This window comes from Adiantum capillus-veneris, chromosome 16, assembly GCF_014529385.1.
Source record: "Adiantum capillus-veneris isolate H3 chromosome 16, ASM1452938v2, whole genome shotgun sequence".
Taxonomy (NCBI): domain Eukaryota; kingdom Viridiplantae; phylum Streptophyta; class Polypodiopsida; order Polypodiales; family Pteridaceae; genus Adiantum; species Adiantum capillus-veneris.
In genome coordinates this window covers 114062375-114085424 of record NC_140946.1, presented here as the reverse complement: position 1 = coordinate 114085424, position 23050 = coordinate 114062375, and the positions used below count along the sequence as shown (strand labels likewise).

Here is a 23050-nt window from a genome sequence, read left to right as displayed (position 1 = left end):
GACTCCATGGTATAGATCAACTGATATAAGTACAAGAGTATCAAAAACTCAACTTGAGCGTCGCACTAGAAACATATAGTGTAAAAATGACACCCTAATCCTTTAAAATGACAAGACTCTTGCTCGTCCATTAACGTCGATATATTCGATGTCTACTCCACTGGGCAGATATGTTCGATCATAAGAACAATCACCCAAGGAATGCCAATAGTTGGGTCCTACCCAAAATCTGGCAATGGCTCTTAGCCAGCCTATGTGTGGCTCCTAGCTGTTACGGCAATTAGTGTTCAATCGATAAACCGATGAAAACTAATGTGAATGGCATCGTGGCCAATTTCTAGCTGAGAGTTAGAGCACCTTGGCTCATATTGACTCCCAAACAAAACATGTATCAAAAGCTTCTTAGAAAGTTTTCATTATTCTTGAGAGAAATAAGAAAAAGAGAGAGAAGAAGAACATGCTGGGCTGAGGAACTTTCCTTAAGGTTTTAGAGTGTGTACCCAAGCTATGTGCTCTTACGCATCTTATGCCTAAATTGCAGCTTATCGGATAAGCATTCCACAATTTTCCGGTATGACTCTCGCATTGAGAGAGGTAACCGAAAAACAGAAAACTCATTGCGACCCACCTACCATGCAGGGGTCGTGATTTAGGACAACTTAGCATTGGCACTTTGCCCGTACAATAAGTCCTTGATTTAGGTTCCTGTTAGTGTTGGTGTGTGTTGATAGCAACCAACAATCATTGTAATGGGGTTGATCAGGAAAGGCTGAGACAGATTCTGCATATTCTCTGATAATTGCCTAACACTTAACCAACCACCAATACAGGACTACACAGTATGTATGCACTTCAAACCTTCAGATACTTCATCGACAAGATCAAAGGGAATACATATATCTCATATTTATACTCAGGATTTCATCAGTTATTTATCAGACATAGATCAGAATCAGAACAGACAATAGACAGATAGATATAACTGCTGCCTTCCATTTCCCATCATCATCACACACCAACGTCATCCCCTTACTTCCTTACATCATCGAAGATCACAAAAGATACAAAAGCCCCTACGAAAAGTTACATCCTTTCACATAATGTCTTTTCCTACTTACTTCCTAATAGGTTTCTGATTATCTCCTGAGTTGACTCTGACCTGATAACTTCATGATTGGAATCTGAAATCATCCTGACAGTTCCCTGACTGCATATTAATTATGGTAAAGGTCCCCTTTACCACCTGGCACACCCGGTGGTACCAAAAAGAAACTTTTTGGCGACCTGAACCCACAATTCCCTTGATCACTCCTTTTGTTCAACCTCCAGCACACCATCTTCTTGAGTAAGCATTTCTTCAACTTTGTCCTCCACATTTTGCAATTCTGTATCTCCCTGATCATCTACTATCAGCTGTTGCAAGCTTTCTTCTTCATTAATCTGCGCCTGCTGCATCAGATTTGTTTCAGGTACAGTCTTCTCCTTTTCTGCAACCACACTGTTTTGCCCCTGATCTGCAATCTCTTCAGAAAACTTTCCAATTCCTGATTATCTTTTTTCACATGCTGTGCAATTGTATCCACTAAAGTATCCAACATTGGAGTCTTTAGTACATCATCTTCCTGAACACCCTCTTTTTCAATCTGTTTGCTGTCCTGTGACTGTTGCTCAAGGAGAGAGTTATATTTTTCATGTAACTCCTCATACTGAAATTTCAGTAACTCATACTCCTCCTTGTTTTCTTCTTTGGCAAATATTTCATATGGTTTAGACATCACTTCTTCTAGCCTGACTCCTAGATTTTGCCAAATTTGTTCTCCTTGCTTCCTTAGTTGAGCCTTCATGTCTTCAACCTCCTCAGGTGACAAGTACCATCCATCAATTGACAACTCATCATCTGTGCATTCTCTAATTTGCTTTTCCACATCTTTACAGGCTGCCACTCTATTCAGCAGAACCCTGTTGTCTGCTTCTAAAGCTACATTAGTATTTGCTAAATTCCCCAACTCCATAGTCAATACTGCTTTCCACTCATTCTGCCACACTTTGTACATTTTTGCATTGCTCTCTCTTCTGTGCAAATGACCCTGAAACATCTTTAACTTTTCTTCCATTTTCTGATTTTGCTCTGATGCTGCCTTGAGCTTCTCCTGCAACTCTTCAATTTCCTCCACTGTCATTGTCTTTTTACTCAACTGCCTTGCCAATTCTTCTTTCTCCTCCACAAGTTTTCCATTTGTCCTCTCCAAAAGTACATTGTTCATGTTCTACTGCTCCACAAACTCCTTTAATATCTCTACAGACTCTAAGGCTTTTGAGTATGTAACATCTTGAAAAAATTGTTTAACAAGAGACTGTTTGATATCCTCTTGCTTCTTTCCACTCTCAGTCTCCTTGGTCTGCACGACATCTAACCTTCTTTTCTTCAATTTGATGGAACGCTTCACCGGAGTTGTCTGAGCCCCCACAAGCTTTATCTGTCCATCTTCCTCTTCAGCACAGAATTTTGGAATCTCTACATCTGTATTCAACCCAATAGTTTCCATACATTCACCATGTGAATACTTTGCTGACCACATACTCTTATATATGCCTGTCTTGGACTCATGATACTTCTTTGTCTTCATTTCCCTGTCAATCATCTACTTAGAATCCAACAGTTCATGCTGCCCAAATACTTCCTGACTGTGTCCTTCCTGTCTGTCAGCCACCTGTCTTGACCCTGATGGTGTCATCGCCCTCAATACACCATTATTCTTTACATGCATGAAAATTGCAGCAATCAAAGGTCCCACTTTTGTACTTCTCTGCACTCTTTTCTTTTCTTTGAAAAATACCTCTGAATGTATTCTTTCATACAACATTGTTGCCCATCCAAATCTCTTACCCTTCTCTGCCATGCTGAGAATTGCATAATTCTCTCTTGATATGTAATCCAACTTCACCAATAACATGACCCTTTCCAAAAACCATTTTATTTGCTGCAATCTCTCTGCATCAGACACATTTTTCAAAGCAAAACAATTGCAAGTACCTTCACTCTTCCCGAATTCTGCATCCATGTCCTCCTCAGATGCTTTGTCCACCGCATTATCAATTCCTTCAGGCAATCCAAATACTGTCGCCACTAATGCTGCTGACAAGTAAACTCCGTGTCCCACCAATCCATTACAATCTATAAGTTGCGCCATCATCATGCCTGTTTGAGTCGTGAAACGCCAGTGTGTCCGTGGCAACTGTGCATACTCTAATAGCTGAATAGACTGCAGCCATTGTGCATGTCTGGGTTGGAAGGAATCGATCTCCACCTTAAAGTCCATGAGATGATGCTTTGTTGCTTGTCTGGCCTTCATTTGAAGCGGCGTCAGCTGCTGTACATCCTCTTCCTCATCGTCGATCTCCACCATTGTTCCAGGGCTTGGCCTTGCCGATCTCAGCCCCCTCCTTTGCACCATCGCTTCAAAATCTGCAGCTTCTCTAGCTAACGGCGGCGTACGTTGGGCTTGCTCTTCACCTAGCAACACACTCTTTCTCTTCTGCATGGCGGGCACTAACGCTGACGCACTATTACTTGAGATGTCAAGTCCTCTGTCAGTTTGAAAACACGAAAACGTGGTCTCACACTCCACCTTCACTTCTCTATTCATAATACCTCGTACCCCCGAATCGAGAAAATATATTCCCACCTCATTTTGACACTCTTTTTGAGGAACCTCCCCTTCAAATAATTTCAACCGATACCCATTCAATGGTTTTCCAAACTGGTTCCCAACTTCATCCTGTAGCACAAAAGTTCCTGGCCCTCTGACTTCTGCTATCTGATAAGGCCCTACATATCTCAGCTTGAGTTTCCCTGGTCTTGGCCCCAACTTACTGTTATATACCATGACCCAATCTCCTTTTTTAAAAAATTTGAACTTAATGTGTCGAGACACCCATGCTTTCCTTCTGTTATGCACTGCTTCTGCCAAATAAGCACTCAGAATCCTATCCTCCTCCAATTTCAACAAGGATTCCTCCCTGAAAGGTATAGACTCTTCTGGAGACAGTCTATGCTCAGCTGCAATTCTCAGACTAGGAACTACAAATTCCATTGGTACTACTGCTTCTAGTCCATATACTAGCCTGAAAGGTGTCTGACCTGTTGTCACCTTGAAAGCTGTCCTGAAAGCCCACAAAGCAGAATCAAGCTTTGTATCCCAATCCTTCCTATTGTCCTCCACAATCTTCTTCAAAATTCTGATCAGGATCTTATTAGTACTCTCTGCCTGTCCATTTGCTTGTGGATAATACACTGTAGACTTCTTGTGTATTATCAGGTGTGACTCAGTCAACTTCGTGATCACTTTGTTGAGGAAATGTACTCCTTGATCTGAAACCAATTCCACAGGACACCCAAATCTGGTCATAATATTCCTAAAGAGGAATCTTGCCACACTACCTACAGTATTATCCCTTAGTGCCATTGCTTCAACCCATTTTGTTGCATAATCAGTAGCCACCAGAATATATCTGTTTTGAGTATTTCTTGCAGAAGGAATAATAGGTCCCATGAAATCCAACCCCCACTTTTGAAAAGGTTCAAGTGGTACCACTGGTTGCAAAGGCATCCTATCTGCACCAGAATATATCTGTTTTGAGTATTTCTTGCAGAAGGAATAATAGGTCCCATGAAATCCAACCCCCACTTTTGAAAAGGTTCAAGTGGTACCACTGGTCTGTCAGAGGGATGGCCTTCCATCCCTCTGACAGACCAAACACTGCCTGCAATAGTTGTAAGCATCCTTATGAATACTTGGCCACCATAACCCTGCCTGAAATACTTTTCTAGCAGTTACTTCATGAGAAAAGTGTCCTCCAGCATTGCCCCAATGAGCCTCTGAAAGAACTACCTTTTGTTCAGCTTTCCCTGAAACACACCTTCTGATCACCTGATCTATTCCTTTCTTGTATAACATTCCTGATATTACCATAAATGATCTGCTCCTCAATGCCAACCTCTTCCTTTTATCTGAAGTCATCTCTTCTGGAAAAAAACCCTCCACCAAGAACTGAAACATCTCATCATACCAATCTTCTGCTATCAGACCTGTCACCACCTGAAACAGTCCTGCATCAGGTAATTCATCAGGCACTCCATCTGGTGGTTCTCCTGTCTCCAATCTGCTCAAGTAATCTGCAATGGCATGCTCTTTCCCCGGTGTATGCACCACACTATAGTCAAATTCCTGAAGTAAAAGAACCCATCTTGCCAACCTGCCTGACAACTGTGGTTTATTAACCATATAGATCAAAGCTTGATGATCCACATGAAACACCACCTTATTGGCCAACAAGTAATGCCCGAACTTCTTCAATGCATAAACCATGCCTAAACCTTCTCTTTCAGTTACTGAATAGTTCCTTTCAGCAGAGGATAGCACCCTGCTTGCATAATAGATAGGTCTAAACCATCCCTTCTCACTCTCTTGCATCAGGACTGCTCCCACTGCACAATGACTTGCATCCACAAATATATGGAATGGCAAATTCCAATCTGGAGAAATTAGAATTGGTGCCACCACCAACATCTTCTTCGATAATTCAAAGGCCTTTTGCTGATCAGTAGACCATAAGAATGGTACATCCTTCTTGGTAAGCTTTGTCAGTGATTGACAAACATATGCCAAATACCTCAAAAATCTGTTATGCCACTTTACTTGTCCCAAAAACCTTGACAACTGTTTCAAGTTCTTAGGTACTGGTGCCTTCAGAATTGCCTCCACCTTCCTGGAATCAATGGCAATCCCTTCTTTTGATATCACATGTCCCAAAAGAATCCCACTGCTTACTGCAAATGCACACTTTTCAGGGTTCAAAGAAAGTCTAGCTTCCCTGCACTTCTGCAAACAGAGCCTGAGATGTCCCAAATGCTCATCTTTTCTCCCAAAAACACTGAAATCATCCAGGAACACCCTCATAAAAGTTGTCAAGAAAGGAGCAAACACTTGCTGAACCCACTTCTGAAAAGTAGGAGGTGCATTTTTCAATCCAAACCCCATCACATTGTAAGCAAACACTCCCCATTCTGTAATAAAGGCTGTTTTTTCTCTGTCCTCCACTGCCATCCTGATCTGATTATAGCCACTAAAACCATCCAAAAAGCTATACATTTCATGTCCTGCAACCGCATCCAACATTGTATCACAATATGGAAGTGGAAAAGGATTAGTCAGTGTGGCAGCATTCAGCTTCCTCCAATCCACACAAACCCTGATCTTCCCATTCTTCTTTGGAACAACCACTATTGGAGATAACCATGTCACCTTGTCAACCGGGTAAATGAAACCTACTGCCAAAAGCTTGTCCAATTCCTCTTTCACCTGCTTAGCATAACTTGGGTTTAATCTGTATCTTTGTTGTACCACTGGGACTGCATCAGCCTTCAGGTTGATCCTGTGTTCACAAAAAGCTGGATCCACTCCTTTCATGTCACTGTAGTGCCAGGCAAATACATCCTTGTATTCCATGAGTAAACCCTGCAGTCCTCTTTTAAAATTCTGATCCAGATTGACACTGACCCTGACCTTCTGAGAATTCCCCTATGTTCCTAGATCCATGTCTTCCAAATCATCTTCCCTTACCCTTGAACTTTTTGAAAGATATTCCTCAAAATCTTTCTCTGCCCTGATCTCTGCCTGTTTCTGTTCTGCCTCCAAATCAGATCTTTCAGGAAACAGCTTTCTCTTGCCCAATTTTTTCTTCAATTTCTCCACCTTGGGATCATTAGCTACATATTTCTCTGCAATATTTTGTACATCCACTTCAAATATTGGAATGACAGAAGAATTTACCCTCAAAAATTCCTCTTCCTCATCTTCTTCCAATTCTGGAGCCATATTGATTGTTTCTGCATGCAAAGGTCTGCAATCAGGTGGAAGTATTTTGCTGGCCACCATCTTCATTCTCACCTTTTTCTTGCCCTTTCTCAATATCACATAATCTGCTCCCAAATGTTGCTTGACTTTTGCTGCTCTAAGCCAAGGTCTCCCAAGAATCATAGGATATGACTGAGAAGACTTTTCCGACTGCAACACCACAAAATTAACTTTAAACTTGAGACCTCCAATCTCAATTTCCTTATTCGTGACAATCCCTAATGGCTGGATCCTCCTCTGATCTGCCATTTTCACTTGAAATGGTGCCGGATCCCAACAGGTAATGTTCATCTTCCTGCATGTTTCCTCTGGAAGTACATTCACTTCTGATCCTCCATCAATCAACACTCTTGGCATAAATATCTGCTCCATCTTTACACTGATCACTGGAACTTTGTAATCAACATCTGCAGGTTGCATTTCTGCTACCTCAATCTCCTGATCCGGATCTTCATCTGTCTGTAAGTCAATCGGATTCTTTCCCCCATACTGTTGTTGTAACTTCTGCATGAATTGGTCTGCAAAGCTTGGTACCAAACTCAAAATCTGCCTCAAACTGATCTGAGTAGGTGCTTCCATTAATGCATCAAAAAACTCCTTAGACATCTTGACTGCAGCTTTCTTCTGTACAGTCAGTGCCTGATCATGTCCTTTACCAACTCCTTCCTGTATTCTGTCCGCCGGATACCTTACTATTGCCTCAGGGACTTCCTGAGTTTCCCTTCTTTTATCCTCCTGTCGCTTGTTCACTTTATTCATCTCCTTCAATACTCCCATTCTAATCTGGTCCTGAACCTTCCAGTCGATTGGTTGTTGTTCTTCTTTTTTCTGAACCTTATCCCCCTTTACCTTTCCTGACAACCTGGTTACCACCATAGCTCCAGGAACATTATCCCCCTCTTTAACTCCTTCAATCGAGACACACTCTGTACAATCACATTGGAACAGGTTGCTTGATTCCCCTCTTCCACAGCAGCGCTCATTAGGCATCCGGGCCCTATCAGGCTCCACTTTGGCATTCATCAGGAACTCTTCATATTCCTGTTCTTCTTCTTCCAACATGACAACATTTAACTGTGCAGGAGGCCTTTGTTGAGGCTGGCCACCTTTATTATTATATTGTACTATAGGGATCCCCCTCTCACTCCTGTGTTTGCACCACAGGGTGCATTCAGGTCCTTGTCTGTGCCCTTGTGTTCCACAATAGGTACACGGTAAATTTCCTCCCATTCTGTCCTGATTCCTTTGATTACCCCACCCTTCTTGGGCTTGAAGTCTCTGAATAGGACCTGAATTTCCCCAGTTTCTAAAATTATGTGGCCTTCCCTGAGGCCCTCCTGCAATCATGACATTCGCTGCAGGTGGATTCATTCTTTGCTGCACCCTTTCTGGAATGCGTCCCCGATAATTTGGATTGTACCAACATCTTTCATCACTATGGCCAAACACTTGACATGTTTGACAATAAGGCCTGTCTGGCATACCCAGTTTTGTAAGACCCAAATTCTTCAATTGACTGACAATCATCTGACTGATGTCTTCTTTTCCAGGAACTGTCTGCTCCCTGCTTTTACCCTTTTCCTCTTTGTCCTTCTCCTGCCTGGAGGATTTCTTCTTTTTCTTCTTACTTTTCTTTTTCTTTTTCTTTTTCTCTGACCAATCATCATCTTCTTCATCAGAATCCGTTTCAGACTCTGAGTCTTCCTCATATGAGGAGCCATCTGTTTCTTCATCATCTTCTTCATCCTCTGAATCTGATTCTTCCCTTTTGGAAGATTTCTTTCTCTTCTCAAGGCTTCCATACCTTCTTTCTGCCCTTGTGGCTGCTTCCACCAACTCATTGAAATCTGCTTCATTGTTGATCACTCCTCTTCCTGCTACTGAACTGCGCAGCTCCAGATTCAATCCTCTACAAAAATAATCGCCCAACTGTTCAAATGATGGCCTCTGTGCTGCCAACAATCTGTTGTTGAGGTTTCTAAATTTCTAAGCATAGTCTTCCACTAGCAATTTTCTTTGCTTCATCTTTCTCATTTTGATCAAGATATCCTCAGGGGTCTTTTCCTCCCTGAATCTTGCCAAAAATCTGTTTCTTAATGCTTCATATGTTGGAAAAGCTGCAATACCATACTGCATAAACCAAGCCATTGCCTTCCCCTGCAATGTGGCAACAAAATGCTCCTTCTTGGTAGCATCATTATGGATCACATTGTATCCACTTGCCATCCACCTGGTCTCAAACTGCCCCACATGACTGTCAGCATCCTCCTTGGATTTCCCGCTGAACTTAGCCGCCCCCACTTTCGGGTTGGATACTGGTTGAGCCATCACTACAGGTTGTGGCTGGAGTTGATTCACTGGTACTGGTACTGGTACTGGTACTGGTACTGGTACTGGTACTGGTACTTGTCCTTGATTTATTTGTCTCAAAGGGTCAAATGGTAATGGTGGTGTGTGTGTTTGAAACTGTAGCCTTCTTGGTCTAAAAACCTGATTGACTGCTAATGCTCCCACAAACCTTTGCAGGTTCAGATTAAAAATCTCCTCATTCTGTTGCTCAAAATCTTCGGTATTGCCAGAAGAAGTACTACTTTGCCTTTCAGGAGTTGACGGTTGACTGCCTTCCTCCTCTTCTTCTATTGCTGCGGATGAATCTACTCCTTGCCTGCTACTAAAACGTGTCCAATAAGGATGTTGTGCAGACTGGCGACCATCCTCCTCTTCACTCATACATTAAGTCGGCTTGCCAGTTGCTTGTCGCCTGAGAGCGTACTTCCTCCGAAGTTCCAAGTATCTCCTGAGTTGCCGGATGTTCACAAACGACCAACTTACAGGGAGATCATATATGCCAACCGGATGAATGCACCGGAAGAGGATCACCACTTTGATTCTAATACACTTCTGCACATCCCTAGGCAATTGTGGAAGGTACTCCCGCAGAAAAATTCTGTCGTACTCCTGCTTTTCTTCTTCCTCTGTTACCCAATTGCGAAATCTGATTAGCAAATCATTTCCTTCTTCCTCTTCTGACTCCCAATGTCGAAATTCATATAGCAGGTCTGTAACATCCTCCTCTGTCATCAGAAACACTTCAGTCCTCTACGCCACAGGTAAGGAACAGATCCGAAACATTTTGCAGGATCACCAAAGTGTAATGGGGTTGATCAGGAAAGGCTGAGACAGATTCTGCATATTCTCTGATAATTGCCTAACACTTAACCAACCACCAATACAGGACTACACAGTATGTATGCACTTCAAACCTTCAGATACTTCATCGACAAGATCAAAGGGAATACATATATCTCATATTTATACTCAGGATTTCATCAGTTATTCATCAGACATAGATCAGAATCAGAACAGACAATAGACAGATAGATATAACTGCCGCCTTCCATTTCCCATCATCATCACACACCAGCGTCATCCCCTTACTTCCTTACATCATCGAAGATCACAAAAGATACAAAAGCCCCTACGAAAAGTTACATCCTTTCACATAATGTCTTTTCCTACTTACTTCCTAATAGGTTTCTGATTATCTCCTGAGTTGACTCTGACCTGATAACTTCCTGATTGGAATCTGAAATCAACCTGACAGTTCCCTGACTGCATATTAATTATGGTAAAGGTCCCCTTTACCAATCATATTAAACAATCCATCCTTAGTCTGTCCTTGACAGAGTTGCGAGTGTGATAGCGGAAGCGTAATGCATGAAGTGGTAGAATTGAATCCACCTACTAGCATGCCCTGCATGCAGAATTGTAAGCCCTTGCGGAGAGTGATGACCTCAACCGTGAGAACCAAACCATAAGTGCTTTGCACAGTTTAGACTGGTAGGGATTCTGTGAGGTGATATTCCCTATTTTGCTAGTTTTTTCAAACTTGTGTGCCACTCCCCGTGATTCCAAATCATTGGGCAGGTACCTTGGCACAAGGGAAAAGCCTTGCTTCATGTAAAAGTGTCAAAGAACTGGTCATCCTGCTGAAACCAGTTGTCTGGAGATGTCAGAAGAAAAGCTCACTCAAATGTAGAGCATAACCATCTCTGTTGCGCGAGATAAAGTTGGCCTGAAATATCTTGCAGGCATATGAAGAAATTCCCCCAAAGGAGTGTGCTCATAGCATACGCCAAACGGGAAAAATCTCAACTTAAGAGTTGGAGATTGAAGCCTTGCTTCACATAAATATGTTTGTGCTGAAAGCCTATGGCGGTAGATACCATAACAAAAAGAATCGATCGTGTCGAGCAATTTCAATTGAAATTAACCAGTATTGTGTGGTAAGCATCCTCCGTCAGCGTGTAGAAACAGTGACAAGGAGTCGGCCATGCCGAGCAACTTACCCTTGCATCAAGTCAAGCAACAAAATGTGTCTATCTCCTTGAGAGACCCAAACACTACAAATTTGGTATGCATTGGCATCTAATTAAATCGTTGTCGAACTGTGCATCAATTCAAGGCAGTATAGACTCAAGCCATGCGTGAGGTTAATTGACATTGTTCCTATGTCAACAATGTATGCCAGTAACACCATAGTAGATGCATACATTCAACAAAGACTTATTATTTTCAAAGTCAATACAAGCCGTGCTTGTCTGCAATCTTCAAAAGTTTAATGCGGCATGTCATGCATTATTCAAATTGTGCAAATGATAAGAATATTGCGGACGCATAAACCGTATGCCTTCCTGTAAAGTTCAAGCCATGCTTGAAAATCCAATAGACCCCTTGGGCGGCAATCATGGCACAAATTGGCATTTGCAAACCCAACAAAGTGCATATGATTTCTTAACCAAATCAACAGTAAAGTGTAAAAAGATAAACGAGTACCTGAAAGTTTATTAGATTTCCAGTATGCTTGGCAGTATGCCGAAAGACCTGCAACAAGTAGCAATTCCGCCTGAATTTTTGACTGCACTATCCCTTGGATAACCATAACTGGAAATTCCCGTCCACATGTCGACTCCTGCACGTCAAACCGCTATATCTTGCCGATTGTAAGCGATTATGGCGCCATGCGAGCCAGGCATACTTTTGGTCGAGCTTGGCACATTTTGTTAGCGGCTTTGCTTCCTTATTCAATTTGTAGGCCTCTCAATCCTTGGTGTCCTTAGTCTGACCATGGTCGAAGAACCCTAAAGCCTTCCTTTGCAACACATGCATGGCTTGTTTCTCGTTTCTTGTATGCATCTTGCATGATCCTCAATCTTGAATCGCCTTGCATGCAGGTGATGAATTCCATATTTCCTCTTGCATGTGTCCATGTGCAACAGAAATTGCAAAAATTGAGAGAGGTCCATGGCCCTTGGCCCGACCATGAACTGTTTTGCATGGTGCAACTTGGCCGTCGTGTGCGCATCACCACACAAGTTCGCAAGCGGTGGTGGGAGGGTGCTCTTAGGATTGCCTTAGGGCTACCCCTTGGGTGACCATTTGTGAACAACAAAAAAAAGAATTGCCTCTGCACAGCGATGGCGGCCTCTACGCCGATGGGGAAAAGCTTCACCAAGAGCCTTGAGATGATCATTTATCGACGGCCATGTGACGAAAATCCCTGCTCGTTCTGTTGCGAACACACAAAGGGAGAGAGCACTCGATTATGTGAAGGTCAATGCTCTCCCCTCCCCCCTTGTAAGTAGGCCTGCACACACCCTGCTTCTCAAAAGGTTCACCCGCCTCCTCTGCTAAGCCCTCTTGCCTACGGTTTCTGTTGCCGAATCTGTCAAGCTCCTCTGTAGCCACTTACGAGAGAGAGAGAGAGAGAGAGAGAGAGAGAGAGAGAGAGAGAGAGAGAGAGAGAGAGAGAGAGAGAGAGAGAGAGAGAGAGAGAGAGAGAGAGAGAGAGAGAGAGAGAGAGAGAGAGACACTGCATGCTTCATCCAACCTTCCCCCCTCCTCCATGGCTCCTTCTCCCCTAGCTCTGATACCAGTGAAAGGGCAAGGGGACGGGAACATGCTAATCTCCACTCAGCCATGCCCTATATAGACCCTTGGCCTACTAAATATAGGGACCCCCTTGACTGCATGTCCATCCTGGCCCTTGGCCGTGAACTGGTCCTACCCTCATCCTGACAACTATCTAATCCTTTCACAAAAAGTGGGTATATTTGTAGAAGCATATAACACACACACATGCACGTGCGTGCGCGCACACAATCCATGAGACTATGTGAGGTCAAAATGGTTGATAAATTTAGCATACATTGTTGATTGTCGTTTGTGTGTACAAATTGTGTTGCTTGAGATGTTGAAATCCAAGAGTCTATGGTAGGAAAGGCCGCTTAATAGACAATAAAACAACTTTAAATTAAATCAAATGAATGTAGCTTGTTATGAGATGGCCCATGAAATGTGCAATATTAGTGCTAGTTGGTGTCATGTGCGCACTTCACATGCGCTACGTGGACACGCTTCTACCATAGTCTAGCATCAGTCTTAGCATAGGACCTAGCCTGGCACCTTGTGAGCGTCTAGTAGGACGTGCATGCCTAGGCCGGTCACACTTACGTACCCTCTCTTGCACAGTACAATCATTTTAGCATGAACATTTTCTATCGCGTGAACCACCTCTTATAGGTCATTTATTTATAAGTGACTTTTAGATTTTTTTATAAAAAAAATCATGAGTTTGTTGGAAAAATAGGTAGGGCAAATTGCTAAAGAGCTATAAAAGAAACCATTGGGCACTCAATAGAAGGAGAAGAAGCAGGGACACAAGGAGGCAGACACGCAGCACCTCAGCAGGAGCCCTAGCGTTTCTCAAGAAGAAGAAGACCTGGCCAGATCAGCCTGGCGTTTTCAGATTTCAACAGACAACCCAAGGTTTTTAATTTTCAACCTTGACGCCGTCGTCGCCGACACCATCGTTGTCGTCGCCATTGTCATTATGGTCGAAGTCCCTATCTTGAGGACGACACTATCACCATCGTCATCGTCGATCTCTATCTTGACGACGACACCTTCATCATCGTCATCGTAGTTCCGGACTTGACGACGACACCATCGTCATCATTGTCACAGTCACCATCGTCATTGTCGTCGACATAGACCAGCGGTACCCATCTCGTCGACATCATCGCCTTCGACATAGACCCTGTCGTTGACATCACCGTCTTCGACACAGAACCGCCATCGACTTCACCGTCATCGACATAGAACCGCCTTCGACACAGTACCGTCGTCGACAACGACCCTCAGTACCTCCTCATCAACTTCATCGTCTTCGACATAGAGCTCGTCGTGGACCTCTCAGTCTTCGACATAGAACCTCAATATCTCAGTACCTCAGTACCCAACATCAGTACCCATTAGCACCAGCATCTCAACATTTAGTCATTGTATCAGCATTGTGCAAGAACAAAGAAAGTACTTGCTCTGGCAACAGAGCAAGGGGGCCCTTGAGGGTTGGGACCCGACATCCCTGTGTCGTCTCTTTTCTCTCTCTCTCTCTCTCTCTCTCTCTCTCTCTCTCTCTCGTCGTCTCTCTTTCTTTCAGTTTAGTTTAGTTCTTTCAAGTGAAGTAAAGCATCCCTTGTATTTGTGTGCGGAGTACTAGATCCGAGAAAATACTTATTCTCTTTCGCTGCACCTGACATTGGTATCAGAGCTCTGTGCGTGCTTCGGCTTCCCGAACTCAAGGGAAGAACCATCAAGAACCTAAAGAAGAACCCAAGAACCCCAAGTACCAAGAACGTGAAGAACTCAAGAACCAAACAACCATCAAGAACCCAAGCAGGACCAAGCACCCAAAGAACCTCTCCCGGGTTTTTATCCTGAAGAATCTTTGAGTCCTGACCATGGATTTACCAGATCCCATCTTCATTGCCATGTCTTTGAAGGAAGATCGACATCGGATTCACGAAAACCCAAATCTTGAGTACCAAGATCTCCTAGCTTTGTATATGGATATGGAAGGAGTTGGAGACAGAATCCCTAACCTCTTCTGCATTCGCATTCGCATGTAGTGTGTATCCATTTCCCTCGTCATTGAACCTTTGGAAAGGACTCCGGAACCAAACCTCAGTCCATCAGCACCAGTAATGTTTTCACCACAGTCAATGTTCGGAGAGCAGCTCTTGCTATAGCAGACAAAGTCAGCACTATCTGGTATAGAGCCCAGGCTAATATTTGGCAATCGTAGTGTAATGGAATTGGCCTATTAACTTGAGAGTAGCGGAAATTAATGAGAGTACTTTTGAGAAATTACTTTATGAGCATAGCGGGTGAACATAATTGAAGTAAGCAACATAAACATAGCATTTAGTTAACTTGTCATGAACAATACTTTTGCAAGAGAGAGAATTTAGAGAGCATGAGATAAGTTGAGGACCGGATTTATGTGGAGCCGGTCCCACCTCCAATAGGCATTTGTATTATGATTTCTACCATCAAGAGAGACTTCTTACAGTACAATCTTTGTGTTCCTTGTGACCTAGGTGATGCAATGAAGATGGAAAGCTTCCTGCATCATGAGCATAACCTAAACTTTGAAGAAAGCATTAACTATCCCAAGCCTCAGTCCCAAGACCTCAAACACCTCGAAGGTGGAGAGAGCTAGTAGGGAATGAGGGTAGGTAAGAGGAAGAAGAAACATTTCATAGGAGAAAGAACTAGTTCCTCACTTATCATCACTCTTCTTGCGAGCATACATAATAGCATAGTAATGAAGATGGAGAAGATGGAAAGCTTAAGCATTGAAGCATGGCTCTTGGTTGGATTTGCACTCCATAGCCAAGAGTGTTGGTGTAGGTTCTCAACCTCTCTACTTGCTTGGAGAAGGAGAGGGAGCTCTTGCACTTTGCACTTCGCACAATGAGAGTGTATGTGAGTTTGTGTGGGAGAGTATACCCCCCAAGCAAGCCCCCTACTAGCTTTGGTCGACCCCCCCTTGTAGCTCATGCTTGAAGCTCATTGGACCCCTCCAGGCCTAGCCAATCATAAGCAGCAGTCATACCAAGCAACAAGGGTAGCCTTGGGACAAGTGTCCTTCTTTCCCCTTTGAGAGAGAGGACTTGATAATTGCAAAGACAATTAATTCAATCTCCTAAATTATTATTGGACCCCTTGGGTGACCAACCAATAAGCTTCAGGCACACCATGAGGGCAACATGAGGAGGAACTTGACAAGTGTCCCTTTTGCTTTCTATGCCTTGTGTGAGAGAGTGTGTGTTCTCTCTTATCCCCCTTCATGTAGGGCCCGCCCCCTCCTTGTAGGGATTGGCATTGACTTTTGCACACCTCAAGCCACTCAACCTTGGGCTTGGTTCCCACCACAAGCTTGGCCCTTAAGCCCCTCGAGCTTGGGCTGGGTTTCCACCTCAAGTACAACCATAGCATCTCAAGCACGACAAGCACCTCAAGCATCCCAATCATCAAGCACCTCAAGCATCTGAATCATCAAGCACCTCAAGCACCTTAGTCATCAAGCATGACAAGCACCTTAGGCACCTTAAGCTTGGGGCGGGTTCCCACCTCAAGCTCAGCCCTAGCTTACCTAAGGTCAAAGGACTTTTACACTAACTATTGGAGGTCTTCAATGAAGCTAACCATAAGGTCTTTATGCTCCATTGGTTAGGCTTGCTCTTTGATAGACCATCTCTCATTTGGGCCCCTTTACCATTGGCCCCGTGTTGAGATAGATCTATAAGCACATGTCTATATCTTAACCCTTGTTCCCGTTATTCTCCCACATTAAATGATCAATTTTAATATGAGAAAATCATTTGGGTTGGTTAGATATTAGATTTTCTGACATTACCTCTCTCTTGAAATCATAGTCGTCTTCGACTATGAGGTAGAAGATATAAAGCCTTAGTCATTAGTCAATCTTACTTAGCGGGTAGAGGATCCCTTTTTACCCGACGACATCTTTCCAAGATGGACAACTAATCCATTTGGTGCTTGGGGGACATAGCTGTCGCAAGCATGTCTACTCTTTAGTCCATTTCATTTTCCCAAAATATAGTGACAAATTCTACTTGGTGTTTGAGAGACGTCGTCATCACAAACATGATTCTAAGCATGCATACTATAATTTGTGCACAATAAAAAAGAGAACTAGTTTTATAAGGCAAAAACATCGGTCATTTGAAAGAAATTTGTACATTTGCTTACTCTAATGTAGCATTGTAAGCATTGACAAGGTTCATATTATCCTTAAGTTGTATTCCTTACATCCATCTAGCATCTTCAAAAGGATAATTTTTAAATCCAATAAGATACTGTCGGATAATCTTACCATGTCGTAGTACCTTGTCTTCATGCCGAAGGATAGCTTCGGGTTGTATCACCTCTTCTTGGTCTTCAACTTCGGGAGGGTCTTCAATAATTGATTCACTTGGTGGCTCTCCTTTGTAGGGCTTGAGTAGGCTCACATGAAAAGCTTTGTGTATGAGCCAATGGTTGGGCAACTTGAGCTGGTAAGCTGTCTCATTGATAGGTTTCAAGATTTGGAAAGGACCATAGTATCTTTTGCTAGCTTAGCATAATACTTTTGATGGCCCGTAGGATTTTTGCTCGTGGTTTGCCTTAATCGAGCCTTAGCACTAGTTTGGTACCAAAACAGGACATTAAGTGTCCTTTTTTTACAAATTTAAATTAAATGCTACTTGCATTAGACGGTTTATTTAAGAAAATCCTCTTGATATGCTTAAATGTGTTAGCTAGAGGGTCTTTTAAAAATATAACCTTGCATTTTAGAGTCTACCATGATGAAGAACTATACTCATCAAGTTGACCCTCGTAAGACTGTGATTGATGGTTTGAAGAAATTGACTTTATAAGCTCAAGAAAAAATGAAAAGACCATGTAGAAAATTTTAGGTGTCTTTTCCAAAATTTTGCTATAGATAATTGAAAGTTTCATGTGCAAAAAAATTGACTTGAGAGTATATAAAATAATGGAGAGCTCTATGTGTTTGATATACCCATTTCAAGCATATTGTTGTATATAAAGAAAAATTTGTTTTTGATGTATCGTGAGTTTTAGAAAGTGATACATTGCTTACCCTTTCCATCGAGGACTCAAGGTGGCAAGTAGAATGGCTTTGGTATGCAACAATTATTGGATTATTTTAAATATTCAAAACTGCACAAGAGAGAACTTTGATATTTTCATTCTTAAGACATAAGCATTCAAAACCTCAAATAATATCAAGCTTTCTATATAGATCAACTTAATGTATCAAAGCACGTGGTACATACACAATTGGGGTGCCCAAAACCTTGGTTTTAATGTTATTATGGAGAACTCAAGATTTTCAAGAGTTTTTTCACGATAAAAAAACTCGAGATAGAGTTCAAGCAACCAGATTTAATTGAGTTAGGGAGCCCAAAAAATACGTAGTTTCTTGGTTTCAACATATAAAGTCATTTATAGTAGTCAAATTGCACTAGAATAGCCCCAATTCCGCGAGGGGACCTTTGGAAGACCAAAATTATGCTCTTATTTAGGACGTGCTCAAGTATGAAATTATGTCTATAACTTGCGTATGACTTGGAAACATGTCTTTAAAGTGCATTCCATTGTTTTGTAACACTAAGTGCTAACACTTGGCTTTTATAAACATAAAAAAGGCCATCTCTACAAAAAGATATAAGAAATCTATGATTTTTAAGCAAAACAGCTTAAAATTTTACAAAAAATTATGACTTAGAACTTACCATAATTCTATCCATACGGATTGTATTTTGACATGGAGAAGAATCCAATGTTTTTTTCCCCTCATAACCAACCTATGGTAGAAGCAAGGTATAAAAAACTTCTTTCTAGCTTGACAAATAAATTGCCAAAACTTGGAAGGAAAACATGACACTTTAGTGTCTCAGGACACTTAAGTGTCCAATTACAGAACTAGTGTCCGGAAACTTAAGCAAGACCCAATCATTTTCTTTGAATGTTAAGGCCCTTCTATGCTTGTTAGCAATAGCTTTTTGCCTTTGTTGAGAGATGGATATAGCCTCCTTAATCTTTAAAAAGATTCTTGTAGGTCATGGTTATACTCATCGGCGACGGCGAAGATCTTCCCATGTACTTTGAGTAGCAAGGGACTTTTAGGTCTTCCCTCAATGATCTTAAAATGTGCTTTTCCCGTAGAAGTATGTACAATATTATTATAGGCATACTCTACAAGACGTAAGTAATGTTTCCATTGTGAGCGTTGATCTACTTTGGAAACATAAGTTTTGAGTAGATCGAGTATCTTAAGATTGGCTATCTCACTTTGGCCATCCGTTTGTGGATGATAGACCAAAGAGAAATTCAATCTTGTTCCTAGATTTTCAAAGAGACCTTCCAAAAATTACTAGTCATTCTAGGATCTCTATCTAACACGATGGATGTTGGTAATCCATGGTGTTTGAAAATCTGAGATATGAAGAGAGTTTCCATTGTTACCATATACATGTGGTAGTGATGTGTGTGAACACACTAGGACCGCCGGGGCACTTTTTCCCTCTTTAGGAGGTTTTTTTCCCCGTGCATTGATATATACGCGTACTACTCTAGGGCTATCTATCTTTCCATTGCACACTAAGTAATACACTCTCTGTTGTGTGCCTTGAGCTTCCTTTGTCTTCTCCAAGTTGTGTGCATTTCTCTACAACCCTAATTCCAACAATTGGTATCAGAGCAAGTTACGTCCTCCAAGGCTTAGTCGCCAGCTGCTCCAGCACACGCCTACTCACTTTCTCCGATTACAGTGAGGTTTGGAGAGCGTTCGCAGGCTCACATAAAGTCCATGTGTCATTTTCTATAAGTGCATCATATTCTGATTGCATGGCAGCCATCCAATTTTTTGAATTCTGTGCTTCATCAAAAGACAGAGGCTCCTCAACATCATGTAAGCTAGACACAGCCAAAGCATAACAATCTGATGCATAAGATGCATGGCGAGAGCCTGAACGAGTATGACTAGACAAAGGTGCATCCAATTTATTGTCACGCAAAGTGTGCACCAGCCATTTTGGCATACCTCTAGCCTGCTCATTTTCAGCCCTTTCCTCCTCAAGTACATCATGTACATTTGCATCAGCAATAGGCTGATCTGTAACATTTTCAGAAACCCCCATAGGCTGTACATTTGCCTCATTGGAACTTACGTTCGTATTTCCACCACTAAAAAGAGGCAACAAAGTGTCATAAATGTCCTGTGAGCTTACATTACTGTCTCTAGTACATGACAACAAGGGCTAACAAAATCTTCCACAAACACTACATCCCGTGAAACCAGAATACATTTTGTTTGAAGATGATACAACCTGTAACCTTTGCTTTCAGCACTATAACCAACAAAAATACATTTGACAGCGTTATCATCTAATTTTCTGCACTGTGTTTGTGGCACCAAAGCATATGCCAAACAACCAAAAACACGTATGTGCTCAATAGAAGGCTTTCTATCATGCCATGATTCATATGGAGTAATAGACTGCAAAGCTTTCGTAGAACACCTGTTTAGTACATAAGTGGCACACGTGATGGCCTTGAACCAAAAAGAATGCGACAAAGCTTGACTTTTGACCATACATCATGCCATTTCCGTAAGTGACCTGTTTTTCCTCTCAGCAACACCATTTTGCTAAGGTGTATAAGGCACTATACATTGGTGTTTTATCCCATGACTAGCCAGAAATGCATTGAATTCATGAGACATATACTCCCCCCCTCGATCGGTATGGAGGGTGCCCATAGTACATTTCGAGACATTTTCAGCCATAGCCAAAAATTGTTTGAAGCACATAAAACCTTCGGACTTCGCTTTAAGCCTTTAAGCGGAAATACCCATGCATGCTTGGAGTAATCATCAATGAAAGTCACGAAGTAAAGGTAATTGCCCAAGAACGGAGTTTGCATGGGCCCACAAACATCACTATGCACAAGCTGCAACCTGCATGTGGCCTGAACTGAACCATCCTTTGGAAATTTAGAACGCTGCATCTTACCCAAAATACAGCCTTCACAAACATGTTTGACAGGTGCTTCAAGTGGCGGCAAAGAAGGAGCCATATCAGATTTCTGCAAACGCAGCAAATTGGCAAAATTCAGATGACCAAAACGTGCATGCCACACTTTTGCATCTGAAATAGTCCCTGAATCTGCAACAGCATTTGCAAAAAAATTTCCACACTTGTCATATGAAGTGAGCTTATACAGCCCACGACACAAAAGGCCAGATGCAACAATTTCATCACCAAAACTGAGATCATGAACTGTACATCTATCATCCACAAATTTGACTACAAGTCCAAGTCTAGCAAGTGCGGATATAGACAAGAGATTCTTCTTGATCCCAGGTACATAAAGTGCATCAACAAGTGTGAAAGAACTGCCATTTGCAACAGTAAGCACAATCTTTCCAACTCCCTGAAGCGGATGAGAGGCATTGTTGGCACAAGTGACTAAATTCCCATGAAGAGAGGTGAACAATTCACGATGTGAGGTAATGTGCTTTGTAGCACCACTGTCAAAATACCACACATGTGAATCTACAGCAACTAACAAGCATGCATCATGAACAACAGGACTGTAAGTGCACTGCGCTAAAAGCCCATTCTACATTAACATCAGCAACACAGTCTCCTTTTACGAAGACGCAACAATGGCTGCATTTGTAGTGGAACCAGCATTTGCAGTGGAACCACCGTCTTTCTTCTTAGCCTCTTTGGCCTACAACTTAGGACACGACTTGATCAAGTAATCACTAGCTTTACAATAATGGCAACGCATTTTCTTTTTGCCCTTATCACCAGAGTTTCCATACGAATTGCTGCCAGTAGAAGCATTAGGAACAGAATTTTTGCCACTTGTAGCAGAACCATAAGAAGTGGCTGCATTGCTGTTACCACCCTTTCTTTGAGAAGCAATACAAGCATGTTCAACTGCACGCTGCCTAGTCCTGTTTTTTCTGGAAAGTGATTCTTGCAACATCAATGTGCATAATGCTTCAAACTCGACAACTTCAGGATTTCCTTGGGTCATAAGTCTCCAAGTACTAGCAAAAGTCTGGTAAGAATCTGGTAAGGCATCAAGAACAGTCTGCACAAGGGAATTGTTTGAAATGACTTCACGTGCAGAATGAGTTGCTCATTGATATCCTTGACACCAGCAAGAAAAGTGTCCATATCATCTTCCTCATGCATAATCTTTGACTCCAGCTCTTTACGCAGCAAAGCAATTTTAGCCTCATTGCGGCTTGCATAAAGACCATCCAAAATATCGCAAGCATGTTTTGCAGATTTTGTTGAATGGATGTGAGTACAATGGTGCACTTCACAATAACTCAATCAATGCATGAGCCTGCGCATCCTTTACATCCCAACGAGCTTGTTCTACCGTGGGCAAAACAACTCTAATAGCAGCAATCCTTGCAGCAAGACCTGCAACATCCTCAACATCGCCTACATCCTCAGAACCAGGACGTACATCAATGCCCTGCACAATATTCCAGACGCCCTTTGACACAAGAACGTGTTGCATCATATAAGCCCACATAGGGTAATTGTCCCCATCCAACCTGTCCTCAACAGCAAACATCTTGAAGACATTTGTGTTGTTGTCAGCCATGGTAAATGTTGCACCTGATGTGAAAACTGCCCGAAAATAGGAGAAACGGAGCGGGAACAACACATGCTATATAACACAAACCACAGAAGACTGTAAGGCACCTGTTATGCAGAAATGGGCACTGACAGAAATTCTACACAAAATGACGAAATTGCTCGTGCAGACCTGCCTGTAGTGGAAACGGAGACCGAAATGAGCCCGAATCAAAAATATGAGCAGACTAAGCTCTCCGAGCTTACCTGAAATATTTTTCAAGCTGCGAACGCTCACCAAACCTCACTGTAATCGGAGAAAGTGAGTAGACGTATGCTGGAGCAGCTGGCGACTAAGCCCGGGAGGACGCAACTTGCTCTGATACCAATTGTTGGAATTAGGGTTGCAGAGAAACGCACACAACTTGGAGAAGACGAAGGAAGCTCAAGGCACACAATAGAGAGTGTGTTACTTCGTCTGCAGTGGAAAGATGGATAGCCCTAGAGTGATGGGCGTATATACAATGCTCGGGGGGAAAAACCTCCTAAAGAGGGAAAAAATGCCCCGGCGGTCCTAGTGTGTTCACACACATC

At 42.4% G+C, this 23050-nt stretch overlaps 1 pseudogene; it reads right to left on the bottom strand.

Annotated features, from left to right (window-relative positions):
• Window positions 1–1305: 1305 nt before the first annotated feature.
• On the bottom strand, window positions 1306–7979 carry LOC147439680 (uncharacterized; annotated as a pseudogene).
• Between the last annotated feature and the right edge of the window lie 15071 nt (window positions 7980–23050).